The following is a 21066-nucleotide window of genomic DNA, read 5'->3' on the forward strand; positions in this document are numbered from 1 at the left end:
AAGCTGAAATCAGGAGTTGGATATTTAACCAACCGAGCCACCCAGGTGCCCTGATAATATTATTTTGAAACGTGTGGGGGGGGGGGGTGCATAGTAGGATAAAGCAAATAAGTAAATTAAGTAATTATGTAAGAGTTGTAAAGAACTAATATTTTCAGAACAAGACAAAAGACATCCAAATATAAAATTTAATGGCATAAATTTTGTAATTTTAAATGGAAATATCACTATAAACTCAGACTTTATTTTTCTCTTTTTAAAAAGTATGCATTTCCTAGTTCTGTCCACTGAAAAGACTTTGAAATACGATAACCACAGAGTAGCAACAATCGATTCTAGAACATAGATAGTGGTCTCCTAAATAAGAACATTTCCCAGCAAAAAGAACCAGACTCCTAGGAGAATAGCCGATTCCAGGATTGAAGAAAGAAAAATACAAAATGTATTCTGGAATATCTTGTTATGCTGGGAACAAGAAGACTATCAAAGATCTAAGATTAGGGGCACCTGGGTGGCTCAGTCGTTAGGCGTCTGCCTTCAGCTCGGGTCATGATCCCAGAGTCCTGGGATCGAGCCCCGCATCGGGCTCCCTGCTCCGCGGGAAGCCTGCTTCTCCCTCTCCCACTCCCCCTGCTTGTGTTCCCTCTCTCGCTGTGTGTCTCTCTCTGTCAAATAAATAAATAAAATCTTTTCAAAATAAAAAAATAAAAAGATCTAAGATTATGTCAAAAAGACCCAGGAGCCAACTTTATGGCACTTTCTCTGGCCAAACGTGAGACAGATCAAACATCAACAGTGATAGCTGGGCCAATGAATCATGAGAACGTAACAGTCCTAAACACCAATGCAGCCAATAACAGAGCTACAAACTACATGAAGCAGGAAAAGGCAGAACTAAAAGGAGAAATAGAAAAATCTATGACTGTAGTTGGTTATTTTCATACTCTTCTCTCAATGACAGAACAAGTAGAGAGAAAATCAAAGCTATCGAAGCCTTGAGCAACACTAGAAACCAACTTGATATCATTGACATTGACAGAACACTCTGCTCGACAACAGCACAATACACATTCTCTTCACATACATCAAAATCAAATGAAAAGCAGGAAAACAATTGAGAACGTGAAATGAAACTGAAATGAAATGAAACTGAAAACTGGATATTTGAAAAAGATAAATGAAAGTGAAAAACCTCTTATTAGACTGATCAGGAAGAAAAATAAAAAAGATACAAATTACCAATATCAGAAATTTGCGAGGACATCACTACAGATCCTAAAGACAAGAAGGGAATATTATGTATAACTTCATGCCAATAAATTGAACAAATTTTTTTAAAGATTTTGTTTATTTATTTGACAGAGAGAGAGAATGCAAGAGAGGGAACAAAAGCAGGGGGAGAGGGAGAGGGAGAAGCAGGCTTCCCGCGGAGCAGGGAGCCCGATGCGGGGCTCGATCCCAGGCCCCTGGGATCATGACCTGAGCCGAAGGCAGATGCTTAATGACTGAGCCACCCAGGTGCCCCTAAATTGAACAAATTTAACAAAAAAGACAAATTTCTTGAAAAACACAAAATACCAAAGCTCACTCAAGAACTGATCACTTGAATAACCCCATATCTACTAAATAAATTGAACTTATAGGGTTTAAAAAAAAAACCTTCCCACAAAGAAAACTGCAGACCCACAGTGCTTCACTAGTGACTTCTGCCAAGTATTTAACAAAGAAACAATACAGGACTTACACCCTGAAAACTACAAAACATTGCTGAAAGAAATTAAAGGCCTAAGGGTGCCTGGGTGGCACAGTTGGTTAAGCATCCAACTCTTGGTTTCAGCTCAGATCATGATCTCTGGATCATGAGATTGAGCCCAGTGTGGGGCTCTGCACTCAGCGCAGAGTCTACTTGAGTTTCTCTCTCCCTCTGCCCTTTCCCCCGCCCCTGCTCTCTCTCTCTCAAATAAACAAATAAATCAAAAGAAAGAAAGAAAGAAAAGAGAAATTAAAGGCCTAAATAAGTGGGGAGTTGTACCTTATTTATGGAATCCAAAGACTCAATATTGTTAAGTAGATAATTCTCAAATTGATCAACAAATTCAATGGAATTCTTTTAGAAATCCCAGGACGTTTTCATAGAAAATTGCAAGCTGATCCTAAAGTTTATATGGAAAGGTAAAGGACCTAGAATGGCCTAAACAGTTTTGAAAAAGAACAAAATTAGAGAATTTACACTGTCTGGTTTCCAAACTTACAGTAACTAATACACTGTGGTGTCGGCATAACATCACAGTGATATATAGGTCAAATAGAATAGAATGATAGTCCAGCAAAAGACCAACACATGTTTATGGTCAATTCATTTTTGACAAGGTGCCAAAGCAATTCAACCAGGAAAGGATAATATAATATATTATATATTATAATATGTTATATACATATATTATATATTATATAAATATATCAATAAATGGTGCCAGAATTGACTATCCATACACACACACACACAAAATTAGACCTCTACTTACATCATACACAAAAATGAACTCCTAAATGTAAGAGCTGAAACATAGAATAAAATCTTGGTGTTCTCAGATTAGGCAAAGATTTCTTAGATATGACATCAAAACTACCATCCATAATAGAAAAAAATTTATACATTGAATTTCATCAAAACTTTAAGTTTGCTCTTGAAGAGACTCCGTTAAGAAAATGAAAACACAGGTAGGTGGATAGCTCAGTCAGAGGAGCATGTGACTCTTGATCTCAGGGTGTAGAGTTCAAGCCCCATCTTGGGCAAGGAGCCTACTTTAAAAAAAAAAAAAAGAAGAAACCCCAAGCCACAAACTAGGAGAAATTATTTACAAAGCATATATCCAATAAAGGAATTAGATCTGCAACTCAAAAATTAAAGACAGGGGTGCCTGGTGGCTCAGTTCGTTAAACGTCCAACTCTTGATTTCGGCTCAGGGTTGTGAGATTGAGCCCTGCCTCCCACTTTGTGCTCATCATAAAGTCTCATTGAGATTCTCTCTCCTTCTCCCATTGCCCCTCCCCCACCCCAGCTCTTGAGTGTGCAGGGGCGCACACTCTGTCTCTCTCTAAAAAATAAATAAAAATAATGAGACAATCCCACACACACGCCAAAAAAGGGGGGGGGCAAAAGATTTGAATGGACAATTCAACAAAGAAGATATATGAATGTCTAATAAGCACTCAAAAGACTACTCAACATCATTACGTAGTTCATTGTATGTAAACTATTGTTCAAAAAAACCCTGTAAAATAAAAAACTAATTGGTCACCTTTGGGAATTGTGAAGGTATCAACTTATTATTCTTAAAGATTCGTAGAAAAAGGAAAAGAATCAAACAATATTATCCAGGCTTTTCTAAAGTGAATTGTGCTTGAGGAAAACCAAATAGTCAATAGAAAAAAAAAAGGGGGGGTGGTTTTTTTCCTTAGAATCACAGTCATAAATGCAGAACGAATAATAGAATTAGAAAATCACTATTGTGTAATCCTTAATAAAATGATAACTCTAGACAAAGAGCATCCATGGCTGCTGAAACCATTAGGTTAAAGGCTGAGGCAGAATTTAATAATGGATGGATTAGGTTGACCACATCTGAAGTCACCAATAAAATTAACATCATGAAATGTGGAACATTATGTACTTTCTCCTGTGATGCAATAGTACATAGTACCACCTAGAATATAATTTTGCAAAAAAAAAAATTGAATCAATATTATCAAGCTTCTAGAGCATATTGTCAGGAGGGCTCAAAGAGCTTGTTATAGGGTGTCTTGAGGGTGCAATTGGCCAAATTCTGTGGGAAATTCTGCAGATCAACAAATAAATATCATAAAAAGGAGTGGGGAGAAAGGGAATTGGTATACATTAAGAGAAACTTAAGAGATATGTCGGTCAAATGCAATGGGTGGACTTTGTTTGGATCACGATTCAAGCAAAGCAACTGCAAAAATACCTTTCAGGGATAAGTGTGGAAATCTGAACACGGACTAGGAATTAGGTGATGCAGGGGCATTATAAATCTTACAAGGTGTAATAATGATACCATGATTATGCTTTTTTTTTTTAAGTAGTTAGCTGTTGGGTATACATAGTGAAGTGTTCACAAGATAAATTAAACCATATCTGGGGTTTCCTTTAAAATATTCCAGTGACCACGGTGCAGGGGTAGGGGGAAATGTGGAAATGCATATGTGAAACAGTGTTGATGAGTCTTGGAAGTAATAATGGATGGATACACGGGGTGCGGGTATATATACTATCTCCCCTACTCTGGGATATATCTTCCATAATAAAGAACAGGGGTTTTGGGGCGCCTGGGTGGCTCAGTCGTTAAGCGTCTGCCTTCGGCTCAGGTCATGATCCCGGGGTCCTGGGATCGAGCCCCGCGTCGGGCTCTCAGCTCTGCGGGAAGCCTGCTTCTCCCTCTCCCACTCCCCCTGCTTGTGTTCCCTCTCTCGCTGTGTCTCTCTCTGTCAAATAAATAAATAAAATCTTTAAAAAAAAAAAAGAAGAACAGGGGTTTTGTTCTGTTGAATTTTAAATAGGTTGTATCCATACAGTTCCCAGCTCTCAGGCTGAGTTCTGACTTACTGAGAGTTCAACAGGAGTATTTCCTCCCTGATCCACACGGAGACCACATGTTCAGTGTCTGCGGGGCGCACAGGAGAGAAATGAGTCAGGGGTTAAGAAAACAGCAAGCAAGCAGGTAAAAGGAATGGTAGTTGGCACCTACCCCTGTGCTGTGGATTCATGGAGAATGGGGGGACCCTAGAGAACCGAAGATCACATGGCCAATCCAAAGGGGGCAGCTAATGTTGCTATGTGGGAATAGGAGCCCCAGATGGCCAACATCTCTGATGTTTCATTAGAAAGTTGAAATCTGGACATTTCAGTAAAATCTCCCAAGATGTAGGCAAACGATTAAAAATGTTTTGAACACTGGGCCGGTCAGTGCTAGAAAGTCAAACAAAACCTGTCAGGAAGCTAGATTTGTTCCACAGACTGCTGTTCTGTGATCTCTGACACCACAGCATGTAATGCATTATACAGTGCCATGAGGCATTAATAATTGTTGACATTTTTACCATTTCGGTCACACACTGGGACAAGTGAGGTTGCATACATCTGAAACCCCCAGATCCTTTACATGCAAATGGCTGTCGAGTCAGGCATCCCCCACACTGAACTCTGAACTGAACACAGGCGCACGATTATCTCTGTCGAATTGCATATTGTCATTTGTCAGAAACATTTGTCTCTGGCTTGTCTCTACTTGTCCTCCAAATTCTATTGAATTTGCACTCCCGTCCAGCTTTGTATCATGCACAATAAGCCTGTCTTCATCCAAAGTAATTACAAAGCTAATGTCAGCCTGGGTTATGTCAGGCTTCTCTCCTGCTAGAGATCTCCAACTGTTCACCTATAACTTCACCCTCCCTTCCAAGTTCATCCACCTCGTATTTACACATCTGCCTCCTTAAAGCCACCCTACATCATACACAGGCCTAACCCACCAATCATGGTATTAATAATGCCCTTTCCTCCTGTCTGCATAGTACTGTTTGGTTTTTAAAGCATTTTCCCATAATATCCTGAGTTGATCTTTGTCACCTCTCAAAGTCTTTAAAAAGCCAATCAATGTCACATTAAGATGTTGGACTACAAATCTGCCAATAGTCTATTTGTTCGTGTCTAACCCACTACTAATTTCCCAGCAGGGGATTTCTAGAGTAAATAGAGAAAGGGCAACTCATTTCACTTCCTTCCCTCCCACCTCACCATTTAACCAGAAAAATAGTCCCCTAAACCACCACCACTCCAGCAATACCCAACAGGGACAGAAACAATATTTAATTCAAAGTTCTAGCCTTGAGAGTTGACAGGAAGTGGAATGGGTTGCCTTGTGAAGAAAACACAATCTGATGCAAGAAATCTTCAAATAGGAGCTGGGGTTTTGTAGAAGGGATTCCGACATGGAGGCGAAGTTGGGCAGAATGATCTTACCTTCATTTATTTCTGTCCATGTGGGGAATCTGCTCTGTGCTCAGCTCTCAGAAGTTTCTGACCAGTTCTTGCAGTGAGTACTCTCAGACAGAAACATTCGCTTGGCAAGTCTGATCATTTTTATGCTTTGTGTATTTTTAAATTAGTTCCCTTTTAAAAAATAGTTTTTGGGGGCACCTGGGTGACTCGGTCCGTTAAGCAACTGCCTTTGGCTCAGGTCATGAGCCCAGGGTCCTGCTTCACGGGGAGCCTGCTTCTCCCTCTCCCTTTGCCTCTCCCCCGCTTGTGCTCTCTCTCGCTATCTCTGTCACTATGTCTCTCTTTATCAAATAAATAAATAAAATCCTTAACAAAAACAGTTTTTGGCAAATTTTTTTTAAATGCCAACCTTTCCACCATTGTTCAAAAATGAAGAGAATCCATACAATGGAATATTAATCAGCCATAAAAAGAAATCAGGTAATGATACAGGGTGGGACATGGGTGAATCTTGAAAGCATTAAGGGAAAGAAGCCAGTCACAAAAGACCACAGGTTCTATGATTGCGTTCATATGAAAGTCCCCAGTAGGGGAATGTATAGAGACTGAAAGTAGATTAGTGGTTGCTTAGGGCCGAACTGGGGAGCTAGGGTGGGGACAGCTAGAGGATATGGGGTTGCTTACTGAGGTGCTGAAAATGTTCTAAAATTGAAGGTAGTGATGGTTACACACTTCGGTGAATATACTAAAATCCATTGAATTGTATACTTTAAAATGATATGTGAATTATTTCTTAAAACTGTTTTTTTTAACTTAAGCGAACTTTATTATTATTATTATTAATGGATAGATACTTGTCTCCAGGCCTGAGCTAGATTTCTCACCATCTGCTGAGGATGAGCCTGTGAGCAAAAGGCTCTGGCTGGGGGAGGGCCTGGCCTCGGGTTAGGTGAGGAGGGCAGACGTTCTCGCATTTCACTGGGCATGAGGCTCTCCATCCTCGATCTGGGGCTAGGGTTAGTAGCCGAGGAGACAGACCAGAGCTCCAGCCTCCACCCACTTTCTCTGAGCCTTCTCGATCTTACTTCTCAGCGCTCCAGGTAGTCTTTCCATCCCAGGATTTTACTACCATCCTGTCCATAAAACAGGAGAAACCACTCTTTGGGGAGAACGCGTTTGGGACGACTGTCACCCCACTAAACTTGTTCCCTGCTCCGCCCACACCTCCTGGGAATGTGGGGCTCACATCCACCCCATGGCAAAGCAGCCCCCACGCTTCCGAGGAGTGTTCCCGTGCTGGCTGCAAAAACAGATTGCCTGTCTCTCCGCCGCCCACCCACCCCCCCCCCTTCAGAGGACTTCTGAACCTAGCATTTGTGGCATGCAGGAAAGGACAGCCGCCACTCGGACATCACTAGAAAGCGTCTGTTCTCAGGTCCGCCGGCGAATTGCACCACCGCAGACTGACACCGGCGAGAGGAGGCGCAGAATGGGGAGAGGGGAAACGCCCAGTGCACATTTCCCAAACTCTGCACGTCGGCCCAGGGAGGCCTGTGTGCCTGGGGAGGGGAGAAGGGCCCGCGGTCTCGGGGTGTCCGCAGTTCGGAGGGAGGGGAGCAGCAGCTCCACTTTGGCCCTGCGCTGAGCCCCTGGTCCCAACTCCCGGGAGTGCTCCCGGGCTCGCGACCCGCCACCCACAGAGCGCCGCGCCACGCCCCACCCAGCCGTGGGCTAGGGGCCGTGGACGGGGAGCCGGACCTCGTCCCGGCGCCGGGAGCTGGGGCACGCCGGGTCGATTTTCGACCTCGATGCCCAGTGCGGCGCCCCGGGATCTCCCTTCCTTACAGCCGGTACTGTGGCCGGGGACTGGATGCCGTTAAAGGAAAGGCCTGGGAAGAGAAGTAGGAGGAAGCAGTATGCAGAGGTCCAGATTCGAGTGGCTGGACGGTGCGTGGGGGCAACAAGTAGCTCGCACTGCGGGTAAGAAGCTCCAGCGCGAGCGGCAGCCTGCCTGCGGTGCAGCGACAAGCGCACATAGGCAGTCAGCGACGGGAACTGAGAACGCTAAAGAGAGACTAACTCGCTCCTCTGGGTAAGGAGATAAAAGGGGGCTGCGGATGTCCAAAAGGGTCGTGCTCCAGGTGAGGCTCGAACTCACAACCTCGGCATTGCTCTGCATGTACTGCTGTATAAGTACCGCGCGCTAACCGATTGCGCCACTGGAGCTCCGCTTAGCCGGCCTCGCGATGGCTCTATCAGGGTTCACCCAGGCCCGGTGCGGGCTTCGGCGGAGCATGCGCACTCGCGGCTCGGGGCTCGGCGGGACCGGGCCCGGGCCCCGAGTCGCCTGCAGCTGCGGGCCTCGCGGCTCCCGGCGGAGTGAGCGGGGAGTCCTGCGAGGGTCTCCCCCGGGGATGAAGGGCCGGCTGGCAGGGCCGCCACGGGCAGGCCACTGGGGCGTTGAAAAGAGTGCAGCCCGCCTCGCCGAGCAGCGCGGGAGGAGGAGCCTCGGCCGCCGCGTTCGGCGTCCTACCGGGAGTTTCGCCTTCGGGAGCGGGCCCCGCGAGGAGCCGGGCGGGCGGCGGGCCTCGGTGCGGTGGTGACGCGGGTCGAGGGGTGGGGCCGAGCGGGGCGGCCTCGGCTCACCGGCCGCACTTCGCCGGCGGCCGCCCCCTGCCCGCGCCCCGCGTGACCAGCGAGCGACAGGCCCCGGCCTGGACTCCCCGCGCCGCCCTGGAAGTCAGCGGAGCCGTCCGGCGGGGCAGCCAGGCGGCGCCCGGGCCGGGGGTGGACCGAGGGCGGCCTCCGCCGGCGGGGCCTCCGGAACCGGACAGGGCGGGGGCTTCAGCATCAGAGCCTGGTCGGCCCCGGAGGTTTCCCTCGGCCCCTCGTCCATCCTGAGCGCAGGCACAAGGCGTGTCCCCGAAGTCGTGTCAAGCCACGGGCATTGAGGGGACATGACGATAGCCCGAACCTTCCAGAGAGTGCCTGCTAAGCCCCGCGTGTTTTGTTGGGCCACAACATATTTGTTTGGTTTAATTGTAAAACTGGTTCCTAGTATTTAAAATCAAGAGGTCTCATACAAATATCTGGATATCCATTTCTTTCTTTTTTTTTTTTTTTCCTTTTTTAACCAGACAAGGTCACACTGTACCTAGGGCCAAATTATAACTGTCCGGTGCCCTAGGCACTTTTGTCTTCGTGGACCCTTTCCTCCATTAAAAAACAAAAAACTAATGGTATTTTATTCCTGCAAATAAAGACAAATATAATCCAGGCAGGATTTATTGTTACAACATGATTATTGTATTTCTTTTTTCTTCTGATCTCAAAAGAATTTAAAATGTGAACATTTTTGCGGGCTCTAGGTACTGTGGCTACTGTACCTAGTTGGTAACTCCGCCGGGAACCTGCATTCCCCGCCGGCCCCGCCGAACCTGCACCCTGCCCCGGGAGGTTAGCGGCAGCCACCTCTACAGAGTACGCACCACCCTCCCAGCGTCTTACTCCAGGTTGCCTCTCGATTGTCTCCTGGGCCTCTGTGGGGATGTCGGTCACCCTGTTTGGTTGACCAGAGCCGGGAGAGCAAACAACAGAACACTATGATAATAGATTGAGGAAACTAGTATGAGCAAGTGATGGGAGGCAGAAAAAAGATCCTGTATGTAGTCACTTTGTTGGTGACTGCCCAAGGTAACAGGTTGCGTTAGGGTGACAGTGTCAAGCAGTAGGACTGTAAAAAGCCTTGAAATTCAAGCGGAACTGATTAGACTGATCAGGCAGACAATAGCAGTAAGGCAGGGGCCTCCTGAAGATGGTGTTTTTAGGAAGCTCGGTGCCCGGGGCCTACTGGGTTATCTGCCCAGAGAAAAGAGGTAAGTGAGACTCTCCAGGTAGTTTTGAACTGTAAGAGACATAAGTCCAGAGCAGATCCCATCAGGCACCAGGCAGGTGGTGGGATGCAGAGTTGTTTGGAACTCGCCAGGATTAGGGCTCCTTGGAGTATGCCTGGCCAAGTCCAGAATACTTTGAGGGCAGCAGAGAGTGAGACTTTGAAATAAATGAGTTGGAACAGGCTATTAACGTAACCACATGGTTTCTCTGAGGTGGGAATACTTTTTCAAATTTTTAAATTTTATGTTTATTTTTAAAGGTTTAACTTTTCTTTAAGATCTAATTTTTAAGTAATCTCTACACCCAATGTAGGGCTCGAACTCACAACCCCGAGATCAAGATTTGCATGCTGCACCTACGGAGCCAGCCAGGTGCCCCAAATTTTTAAATTTTAAATTGGAAAGGGTTAATTTCCTGATGAACAAGAAAGTAAGTCATGGACCTATACATAGTGTCTTCTCAAATCCAGTAGCATCTCCAGAGTCTGCTCTTCCTCCCTCCAAGTCCCTCAGGTAGAACACACCTGGTGAACCACGAGCAGCAAGGTTGGCCCCTGGTGGTCCACTTCCCTCTCGCTTCTCCCATCCTGGATTTACTCTTTCATTGGTTCAGCAGATATTAACTGATCCTGGTTGCATGAGAGGGGAAGGCAGCCTCATACAGACTTTGGGAACTAAAATAGCTTAGTCCCCAAAGAAAGTGGGGCTCTAAAGGAAGGACCTAGTAAAGGCAATGCTGAACCTGGAGGGGGACAGTGTCAGAACCTCTGCTACCAGAGAGATTTTTTCCAGCAAGAAGTCTCCTAAGACCTTCAAATCACTTAAACTCATATGGACTGACTCTGAAGAGCCATGAATTAAGAGTCTGAGCTGTGACCCTCCCTGGTTGTGTGACCTTAAGTCAATCTCTTACCCTCTCTGGACCTCAACTTCTTCATCTATAATCTGAGGGATCTAGACCAAATAAGAGCTTTCTAGCCTATCTTGACTGGAAAACTCTTTTTATCATGTATATACTTGCCAACACCTTGAGATTATTAAATCATGTAATAATTTTTATGATGTGTTATAATTAGTTATTTTAAAAATAGTTATTTTAGGGGCGCCTGGGTGGCTCAGTCATTAAGCATCTGCCTTCGGCTCAGGTCATGGTCCCAGGGTTCTGGGATTGAGCCCTGCATTGGGCTCCCTGCTCAGAGGGAAGCCTGCTTCTCCCTCTCCCACTCCCCCTGCTTGTGTTCCCTCTCTCGCTGTATCTCTGTCTGTCAAATAAATAAATAAAATCTTAAAAAAAAAAAAGTGTATGAAATTTAATGACTCATTATAGCATCAAAAATGAACAAAAACTGCTTTTCTAAATGAATGTTTGGGATTTGTGCTTTTTGCACTTTAAAAAAACTGGTTTATTTTTATTACTCTCATGTTTAAATGTTAAAATGGCATGTTTTTGTGTCTCATGTTTTTGTGTCCAAACGATGAGATAAAACAGAAGGGTTCAGGCTGCTATATGCAAGCATCATTCTGCAAATAATATTTAGTGGGTCTGGCTCATGTTTATTCCTAATAATGAAAGGCTATAATGGATAGAACGGTCGCTCTATTTTCTCTTTTTTGGCTTTGGTTTCTGACATAGAAGAGATATCAGGATGAGCCAGATAAACATTTTGATCAGCTGAATGCAATTTGCACGTCTATTGAATGAAGATCATCTTGAGTCATATTGTGGAATTTTCATGTTATGGTCTTCATTTGCTTTATTTCAGCAAACTTTTCACATTTTACATTTTTAGCCAGCATTCCATTGTGAGCATATATTAAGCAGTTTAGGACTAAAAAGAGTTGCCATCGAGTAGTCAAAACCCACATAGGACCCACAGGAGTGGCTGAGTCATATGCACATATCTGGGGGCTGCTGCAGGTGCGGGGGAAATGCATTGGGAGGCTCCCAGAGGGATCCCATTTTCATGCGGCAAGAGGTTGTCTGAAGAATTCCTTTCATTACTTTTTTTCAGACTAGAAGTTTAAAAGATGTCACTGCCACCAATAACAGTGTGGAACACTTTGAATGCCCTTCAGAGCCCCTGGCACCAGGCAGCATCTGAGATCCCCTCCTATGCTGATTAGCCCACAATCCTCTCTGGCACCACATGGGCAAAAGACCCTTTATTTTCCCTGAGGAGGAGAAAGATGTGTGGCTCCCAAGGCCCAACCTCCAGGGAAGTGTGAAGCAGACTGAACTGATTATACTCAGGAGTGGAGCAGGATAATTTGGGGAAACACAGAGCCCTTCACTCTGGATTGACGCTGAACTGAAGATCTGATAAGAGCCCATCAGATGAGAAGAAACTTAAAAGATTGCTAACACCCAACACTGGTAAGAGTGTGGGAAACGGACACAGTTGTTTTTTGTTTTTAAGACAGGTCAGCAGAATCTCTCCAATGCATGTATCCTTTGACCCAGCAGTTCTGCCTCTAGGAATCTGTCCTTTAGAGACACTCATTCATGGGAACAAATATACCATATTTCACCAACTCTAAGATGCCCTAAACTGGGAAATATACCATTATTTTATGTACCAGTAAGAGAGAAAAAAGTGCTGCCATTTTAACTGTGATGCTGTGCTTTCATATCACTTTGACTTTTTATTATAAACTTATTTAAGAAGCTCCCTTAGGGATCCCTGTGTGGCTCAGTTGGTTAAGTGTCTGCCTTTAGCTCAGGTCATGGTCCCAGGTCCCGCATCGGGGCTCCTTGCTCAGTGGGGAGTCTGCCCTTCCCTCTGCCTGCCGCTTCCCCCACTTGTGCTTTCTCTCTCTCTGTCAGGTAAATAAATAAAATCTCTTTTTTTTTTAAAGCGCTCTTTTAGACAGACTCAGACGTACCTTTTTTTTTAAATCATATATTACTCTTGCCAGAGACACGCTTTCCTCATCCCCCGAGCAACAGCTTAGCCAATGAGAAGCCACCACACTTGGAACTCCCAGTTTATTCCAATGGACTTTTAGTTTATAACAGCCTTCCCAACTTACTCCTTTTCTCGTTAAAAGAGTGTACCTCTCCATTGTTCCCCAGACTTGCCTACGGTTTTGTCCCAGCTTGTTTGTCCCAGATTGCTATTCTCTTTTATTCCCGAATAAACCCATCTTTTGCTGGTAAAATAAACTGGCAGTTTTTATTTGTAAGGTTAACAACACATGGTTTAGCTATTCTCCTATTAATGGACATCTTGGATGGTTTCCTGCTTGGAGCTTTTTTTTTTTTTTTTAAAGATTTTATTTATTCATCTGACAGAGAGAGACACAGCAGGAGAAGGAACACAAGCTGAGGAGTGGGAGAGGGAGAAGCAGGCTTCCCGCGGAGCAGGGAGCCCCGCAGGCTCCATGCGGGGCTCCATGCGGGGCTCCATGCGGGGCTCCATGCGGGGCTCCATGCGGGGCTCGATCCCAGGACCCTGGGATCATGACCCGAGCCGAAGGCAGACACTTAACCGACTGAACCACCCAGGCGCCCCTGCTTGGAGCTTTCATAAATAAAGTTGCCAAGAGCATTCTTGTACACGGCTTCTCATTTTCATTCCTTTTGGGTAAATACAGGAGTGAAATTGCTAGATCATAAGGTAGGATTATGTATAGTTTTTGTAAAAGCATTTTTTAACTTTTTAAAAAAGATTTTATTTATTCATTTGACACAGAGAGAGAGTGAGCACAAGCAGGGGGAGCAGCAGAGGGAGAGGAAGAAGCAGACTCCCTGCTGATCAGGGAGCTCGATCCCAGGACCCTGGGATCATGACCTGAGCGGAAGGCAGATACTTAACCAACTGAGCCACCCAGGTGACCCGTAAAAGCATTTTTTTATTGCAAAACTTATAAACATAAAAATTTGCCATTTTAGCCATTTTTAAGTGCACAATTCAGTGGCATTAAGCACATTTACATTGTTATGCAACCATCACCACCATCCATCTCCATCTGCCCCTTTCTTAATTTGATTTTTTGTTTTGCTGTTGAGCTTTAGGAGTTCTTTATATATTCTGGATATTAATCCCTTACTAGATATATTTTCTCCCATTTTGTGGGTTGCCTTTTCACTCTCTTGATAGTGACCTTTGATGTGCAAAAGTTTTTAACTTTGATGAAGTTCAATATTTTATAAGAGACTGCCAGACCCTTATTTCCAAAGTAGTTGTGCCATTTTACACTCTCACCAGCGATGTTGAGCATTTCAATTGCTCTACATCCTTGTCAATGCTTGATATTGTCAGTTTTTAACTGTATTCATTCTACTAGGTATGTAATAGTATCTCCTTGTAGATTTAATTTGTATATCCTTGATGACTAATGGTGTTGAGCATTTTTGTTGTACCTATTGGCTATTTGTATATCTTTGTGAAATGTTTGTTCACATCTTTCACCCATTATTTTGTTGGCTTTTTTGGAGGGGGTGGTTTGGGTCTTTTCTATTAAGTTGTAGGAGTGACTGATATTTCTCAGTTTCTTCATCTGCAGGTAGCAGGTATGAATTCCTCCAGGACACATGGACTCCAAGAAATACCTAGGTTGGCCACTGTCCACAGTGCCCTGGATTCATAAGAGCCCCACTCTCATCCAAAGCATGTAGGTTCCATGCCAGGAAAAATTAAGGGAATGCCACAGGGGGCGGGTGGAGGGGTGAGGTGGTGGGGAGTGTTTACCAGTGATTTGAAGGGAGGGAGCATTCAGTGGCTCCTGGCAAAGATAAGCTGTAGAATACCTCCATGGGAGGGAGGAGGGAGGAAAGAGTAGGGGAGAGCCCACTGGCCCTGGAGCCAGAGAAAATGGAAATGGAGCAGACATACAAGCTAAACTGAAAGCAGAGCTAGCCTATGAATGTCTCCCCAAGGACCTTCCACCTGTGAGGTGACAGGGAGACATAAACTTCCTGTTCTATTTACAGAGCCCTGGGAAACAAACAGTGACCACAGTGCAGATGAAGGGCGTTCTCCTAACCTGCCCTGCCCTGTCTAGTAGGGTCTCAGCTGAGGTCACAGACTGCTCCATCCCAGGGCCAACAGCCAACTGTGATCACATTAGAGAGGCAATATACTGGAGGGCCAACCACTTTTATTATTTGATGCCCTGATCTTAGGACCTAACCCTCCCTGAGTTGCAAATCACAACTATAAACAAAAAAAAATTTTTAAGAGAGAGAGGGAGGAGGTGGGGAGGGGCAGAGGGAGAGGGAGAGAGAGAATCTTAAGCAGGCTCCACGCAGTGCAGAGCCCATGGGGGGGTTGGGGGGGGCCTCGATCTCATGACCCTGAGATCATGGCCTGGGCCGAAATCAAGAGTTGGACACCTAACCAACTGAGCCATCCAGGCGCCCCAACAAATCTTTTATTTTTTTTAAGATTTTATTTATTTTTTGACAGAGAGAGAGAGACAGTGAGAGAGGGAACACAAGCAGGGGGAGTGAGAGAGGGAGAAGCAGGCTTCCCACTGAGCAGGGATCATGACCTGAGCCAAAAGCAGACGCTTAACAACTGAGCCACCCAGGCGCCCCCCCCAACAAATCTTTTAATATATAAAATTAAGCATATAAAAATATGCCAGTCAGGAGACAGAAACCAAGCCAGTTATTTAACAAAGTATTTACTACAGAGAACTATTGGCAAGGTTGTTTTGTTTTGTTTTGTTTTAATTTATTTACTTGAGATAGAGAGAGAGAGTGCGAGCATGAATGGGGGAGGGGCAGAGGGAGAGGGAGAAGCAGACTCCCCACTGAGCAGGGATCCCAGGACCCTGAGATCATGACCCGAGCTGAAAGCAGACGCTTAACCGTCTGAGCCACCCAGGCGCCCCTATTAGCTAGGTTTAAGGTTGCTAACTAGGTAACTGAAAAGCCAAAAAAAAAGAGTTCTACAGTACCAGACACCACAGGAGCTGGAAGAAGCAGCTACCACCCTTAGGGCTGAGGGCAACCAAAGAAGGAACAATTACTAAAACTCGGAAGGTGGGGGAGGACTTGCGCAGAATTGAAACTGACCTCCGAGGGGGCACACCAGCTTCTCGTGTTGGTATCTCTGATGCGGTCACTTTAAAGCTGATTCCGCAAGAACAGGGAAGCTGCAAGTTGCAGAGGACAGGACAGGGAAGCTAAGGACCCAGGGTGTAGAGCTCAGGAGCCACAGGCAGGCAGGGCACGGACAGAAAACAATCAGGGAGGAGCCAGCCCCCCCCAACCCCGTTACCCCCACCCCCATCCTTGCAGACTCCCTCCCTTACCTCCATCTGGCAGGGCCTAATAGAACCAGCTGGGAAGCATCAATGGAGTTTGCAGCATCCCAGCCCCTGCATCATAATGCAGAATATAAACCATGGGTTTGGAGCTGAGAGACAATAAGTTAATAACTGGCACAAAGGGCTTCATATCACACAGAATGGAGTAACCCTGCAGGCAAACAGGAACATTTTGAGAACAACCCACCCATCCTCTGTTCACCCAGAAAGACGAGGGTTATCTTACGAGCAGAAGAGACCAAAGGTCCAAGCATCTGCCATATTGGTTTTCCCTTTGTGACTCCCTTTGGTGGTTCTAGCTCAGTGGTTCCCAAGCTTTCATGTCTAAGAATTACTACATACTGTGCTTTATAAGGGATATAAAAAATATTCTAATTTGATTTTAACTATATGCAACTTTTGCCTTACTAGATTTAGAACCAAATCCCCCCAACATCACCATACCCCAGCCCCACTGGAGTGGATTAGAAGCAGAACTCTTTTTTTTTTTTTTAAGATTTTATTTATTTATTTGACAGAGAGAGACACACAGCGAGAGAGGGAACACAAGCAGGGGGAGTGGGAGAGGGAGAAGCAGGCTTCCCGCCGAGCAGGGAGCCCAATGTGGGTGGGGTTCGATCCCAGGACCTGAGCCGAAGGCAGATGCTTAACGACTGAGCCACCCAGGCACCCTGAGAAACAATTTTTTTATAAAAGCCAAGAATTTCCCAGATCTGAAGAAAGACACACACACACACACACACACACACACACACACAAAAAATAATTCCCAAAAAATATATGGATTATAAGAAGTAATTGCAAGTTAATACATTAGGGAAACATACGAAGACATCTAAGTATGGCCTGTATAAAATTTTTAAATAATAATCTAAACAAAATCAACATGGAAGTTGCCAGTAGGGAATTCCAGAAGAAAGTTAAAGCTTGCCCAGATTCCTTTGTTCTTGCCTTAGGTTCTAGGGGTGGATACAGATGCTGTTTAACAATACACATTATTAGAAATCTACAAATTTAAATAAATGCATGTATTTAAAGAATAACCCCTAAATACGTGGGAATAGAATATAGAAGGAGAAATGGATCAAAGGAAATGTAATCAAAAGCCAGGTGTAATGGACATGGCTAGCTACCTCCCAAGCATCATTTCCTACATCCCAGTCATGAGCCAGAATTTTGTGTAAGGATCTGGCCACAGACTTCAGGGGAAACCGACTCCACCTCCAGCTTCAAGTACAAATCTTAATTTGACTTAATCAGAGTAGCCCACTCCCTTTGCCCCAATAACTGGTTCAGATGTGGTCATGTGAGCCTTAGATTGCCGGTTCTCACCTGGGGGCAATTTTGACCCCCAGAGACATTGGGCAATGTCTAGAGACATTTTTGATTGTCCCAACTGGAGAAGAGCTCTGGCATCTAGGGGAGAGAAACCATGGATGTGCTAAACATCCTACAATGCAAAGGACAGCCCCCCACAAAAATCATTCAACCCAAAATGTCAGTGGTGCCAAGGTCAGGAACCCCTAGTCTAAAGGAAAAGCTATGGATACTTTACATCCCTTGATCCCTCAAAGAAGCAGCCTTGGGATAAAACTGATGCTGAAGATAGCACATCTGAAGGATGGAAAGAATCAGGGTCCATAATGACATCACTGGTGACAAGCTCATTCTCCCACTGGGTATCCAGTTACACAAGCCTTTAACTTTCTATTGGTTAAGCCACTGTCTAACTGGGGTTTCTGTTACTTGCAGCCAGGAGCATCCTGATAAACTAGGAAAGAAAGAGAGAGGGAGGGGCGCCTGGGTGGCTCAGTCGTTAAGCGTCTGCCTTCGGCTCAGGTCATGATCCCAGGGTTCTGGGATCGAGCCCCACATTGGGCTCCCTGCTCGGCGGGAAGCCTGCTTCTCCCTCTCCCACTCCCCCTGCTTGTGTTCCCTCTCTCACTATGTCTCTCTCTGTCAAATAAATAAATAAAATCTTTTAAAAAAAAAAAGAAAGAAAGAAAGAAAGAGAGAGGGAAAAAAAGAAAAAACGAGGAGGGATGTGTGTAGACAGAATAATGCCCCACTCTCCCATCCATTCTCCCTTCCAAAGACCTCCACGTCCTAATCCCCAGAATCTGTGAATATCATTCTACATGATGAAAAGGACTTGTGCAGGTGTGATTATACTAAGGGGTTAGAGATGGAGGGATTATCCTGCGTTATCTGAGAGGGTCCAATGTAATCATCAAGGTTCTTATAAGGGAAAGAGGGAGGCAGGAGAGAGGTGTGACAAGGAGTACAGAGGATGGAGTGATGCCCTTTACCAATGAAGGAAGGGCCTTGAGCCAAGGAATGCAGGTGGCTTCTAGAAGCTGGGAAAGGCAAGGAAAACAGGTTCTTTCCTCGAGCCCCCAGAAAAAAATACAGGTCTGACAATAGTTTGATTTTAGCCCACAAGACCCATTCAGACTTCGGATGTACAGAACTGTAAGATAATAAATGTGTGTCATTGTAAGCCCTGCTAGGTTTGTACATACTCCTGACATCTTATTTTCTGTTCTCTAATTGCCATGCTGTGTTAGTTTCCACTTGCTGCTAAAACAAATTACTACAAACCTAGCAATAATTACATAAACATGGAAGACTTGATCTCCTTTTCCTAACAGAGGCTCTCAGACTGGAGATTTTTAAACTCCAGTTATGTGCCATGGGGGCAGAAACACACTCACCTTTGATGGGACGAATGGCAAAGTCACATTGCAAGGCGTATGGATTCGAGACGGGAAGGAGTTATTTTGGCATTTTTTTTTAAGATTTATTTATTTATGTATTTATTTATTGGACACAGAGAGACAGCTAGAGAGGGAATACAAGCAGGGGGAGCGGGAGAGGGAGAAGCAGGCTCCTGGCTGAGCAGGGAGCCTGATGCGGGGCTCAATCCCAGGACCCTGGGATCATGACCTGAGCCGAAGGCAGACGCTTAACAACTGAGCCACCCAGGCACCCCTTAAGATTGTATTTTTAAGTAATCTCTACACATGGGGCACAGACTCACAACCCTGAAATCAAGAGTTGCGTGCTCTACTGACTGAGCCAGCCATGAGCCCCGTGGCATCTTTTTGATCAATTTACAATACCTGGGGGGGGCACCTGGGTGGCTCAGTTGTTAGGCATCTGCCTTTGGCTCGGGTCCTGGTCCCAGGGTCCTGGGATCGAGCCCTGCACAGGGCTCCCTGCTCAGCAGGAAGCCTGCTTCTCCCTCTCCCACTCCCCCTGCTAGTGTTCCCTCTCTCGCTGTCTCTCTCTATCAAATAAATAAATAAAATATTTACAAAAAAATAAACTTATAATACCTGGGAAATACACAAACACACAAAGGTATAGCAATATCAGTGTCAGACAAAGCTGAAGTCAAGGTGAAAAGAAACTAAGAAGAAATAGCTCATATTGATTAAGAATCACTACAAGAAGGTAAAATAGTTGAGGCTTTTTACATCTAACAATGTAGATTCAAAATATGTAAAGTAAAATCTGCTCAAAGAATAAGGAGAAACTGACCAAAAACTACAGTGGAGACTCCAACATATTTCTCTCAGAAACCAAAATATTAAGTCGTTTTCTTTTTTTAAGATTTTATTTATTTATTTGACAGAGAGCCACACAGGGAGAGAGGGAACACAAGCAGGGGGAGTGGGAGAGGGAGAAGCAGGCTTCCCGCAGAGCAGGGAGCCCAATATGGGGCTTGATCCCAGGACCCTGGGACCATGACCTGAGCCGAAGGCAGACGCTTAATGACTGAGCCATCCAAGCGCCCCTATTAAGTTGTTTTTAAAAATAAGGATAATGGGGCGCCTGGGTGGCTCAGTTGGTTAAGCGACTGCCTTCGGCTCAGGTCGTGATCCTGGAGTCCCGGGATCGAGTCCCGCATCGGGCTCCCTGCTCGGCGGGGGGTCTGCTTCTCCCTCTGACCCTCACCCCTCTCATGTGCTCTCTCTCTCATTCTCTCTGTCTCAAATAAATAAATAAAATCTTTAAAAAAAAATAAGGATAGGGGCGCCTGGGTGGCTCAGTTGGTTGGGCGGCTGCCTTCGGCTCAGGTCGTGGTCCTGGAGTCCCGGGATCGAGTCCCGCATCGGGCTCCCTGCTCAGCGGGGAGTCTGCTTCTCCCTCTCCCGCTCCCTCCTCTTGTGCTCTTTCTCTCTTCTCTCTCAAATAAATAAATAAAATCTTTAAAAAAAAAAAAAAAAAAATAAGGATAATGATGGGGCACCTGGGTGGCTCAGTTGGTTAAGCAACCGACTCTTGATTTTGGCTCAGATCATCATCTCAGGGTCATGAGACTGAGCCCTTCCTTGGGCTTCATGCTGGGCATGGAGACTGCTTAAGATTCTTTCTCTCCCTCTCCCTCTGTACCCGCCACCCTGCTCAGTCGCTCTCTCTCTCAAATAATAATAATAATGATGATGATGATGATGATGATTTGGGTGACACTGCAGGTTGATCTAACAGAAACATTTAGAACTGCATTCTAAGAGAATATACATTCACAAAGTCGACCACAGGCTAAGCTGCAAAGGAAATATTAACATATCCCTCCACCCAAAAATAATACTCAGACCATCTTCACTCACGATAGTGCAATAAAATTAGAAATGAAAAACAGAGTGATAGCCAAACAACAGCAAAAAAACCAACAACAAAAATAAACCAACCATAGGTCTAGAAATTTCAAAACAGACTTCTAAATAAGTCAAGAGATAGCAGGCCCAAAGCATAGATTTCCAAGTAACCAATACCATTCATAACCCAGCCCTCTTATTCATCTAAAGCTATCAGTTCTTAAATACTTGCTGAATTACATGAAAGTGTGGGAAAGTGGGAGAGTCAGGGAGGCAA

The 21066-nt window shown here is 45.1% G+C and overlaps 1 non-coding gene across 1 annotated transcript; it reads right to left on the reverse strand.

Moving 5' to 3' along the window:
- Positions 1-8149: 8149 nt before the first annotated feature.
- On the reverse strand, positions 8150-8242 carry TRNAI-UAU. Its single transcript is given in 2 exon segments — positions 8150-8185; positions 8205-8242. It is a non-coding gene; the product is annotated as a tRNA-Ile (tRNA).
- Between the last annotated feature and the right edge of the window lie 12824 nt (positions 8243-21066).

This window comes from Neomonachus schauinslandi, chromosome 10 (genome assembly GCF_002201575.2).
Source record: "Neomonachus schauinslandi chromosome 10, ASM220157v2, whole genome shotgun sequence".
Lineage (NCBI taxonomy): Eukaryota > Metazoa > Chordata > Mammalia > Carnivora > Phocidae > Neomonachus > Neomonachus schauinslandi.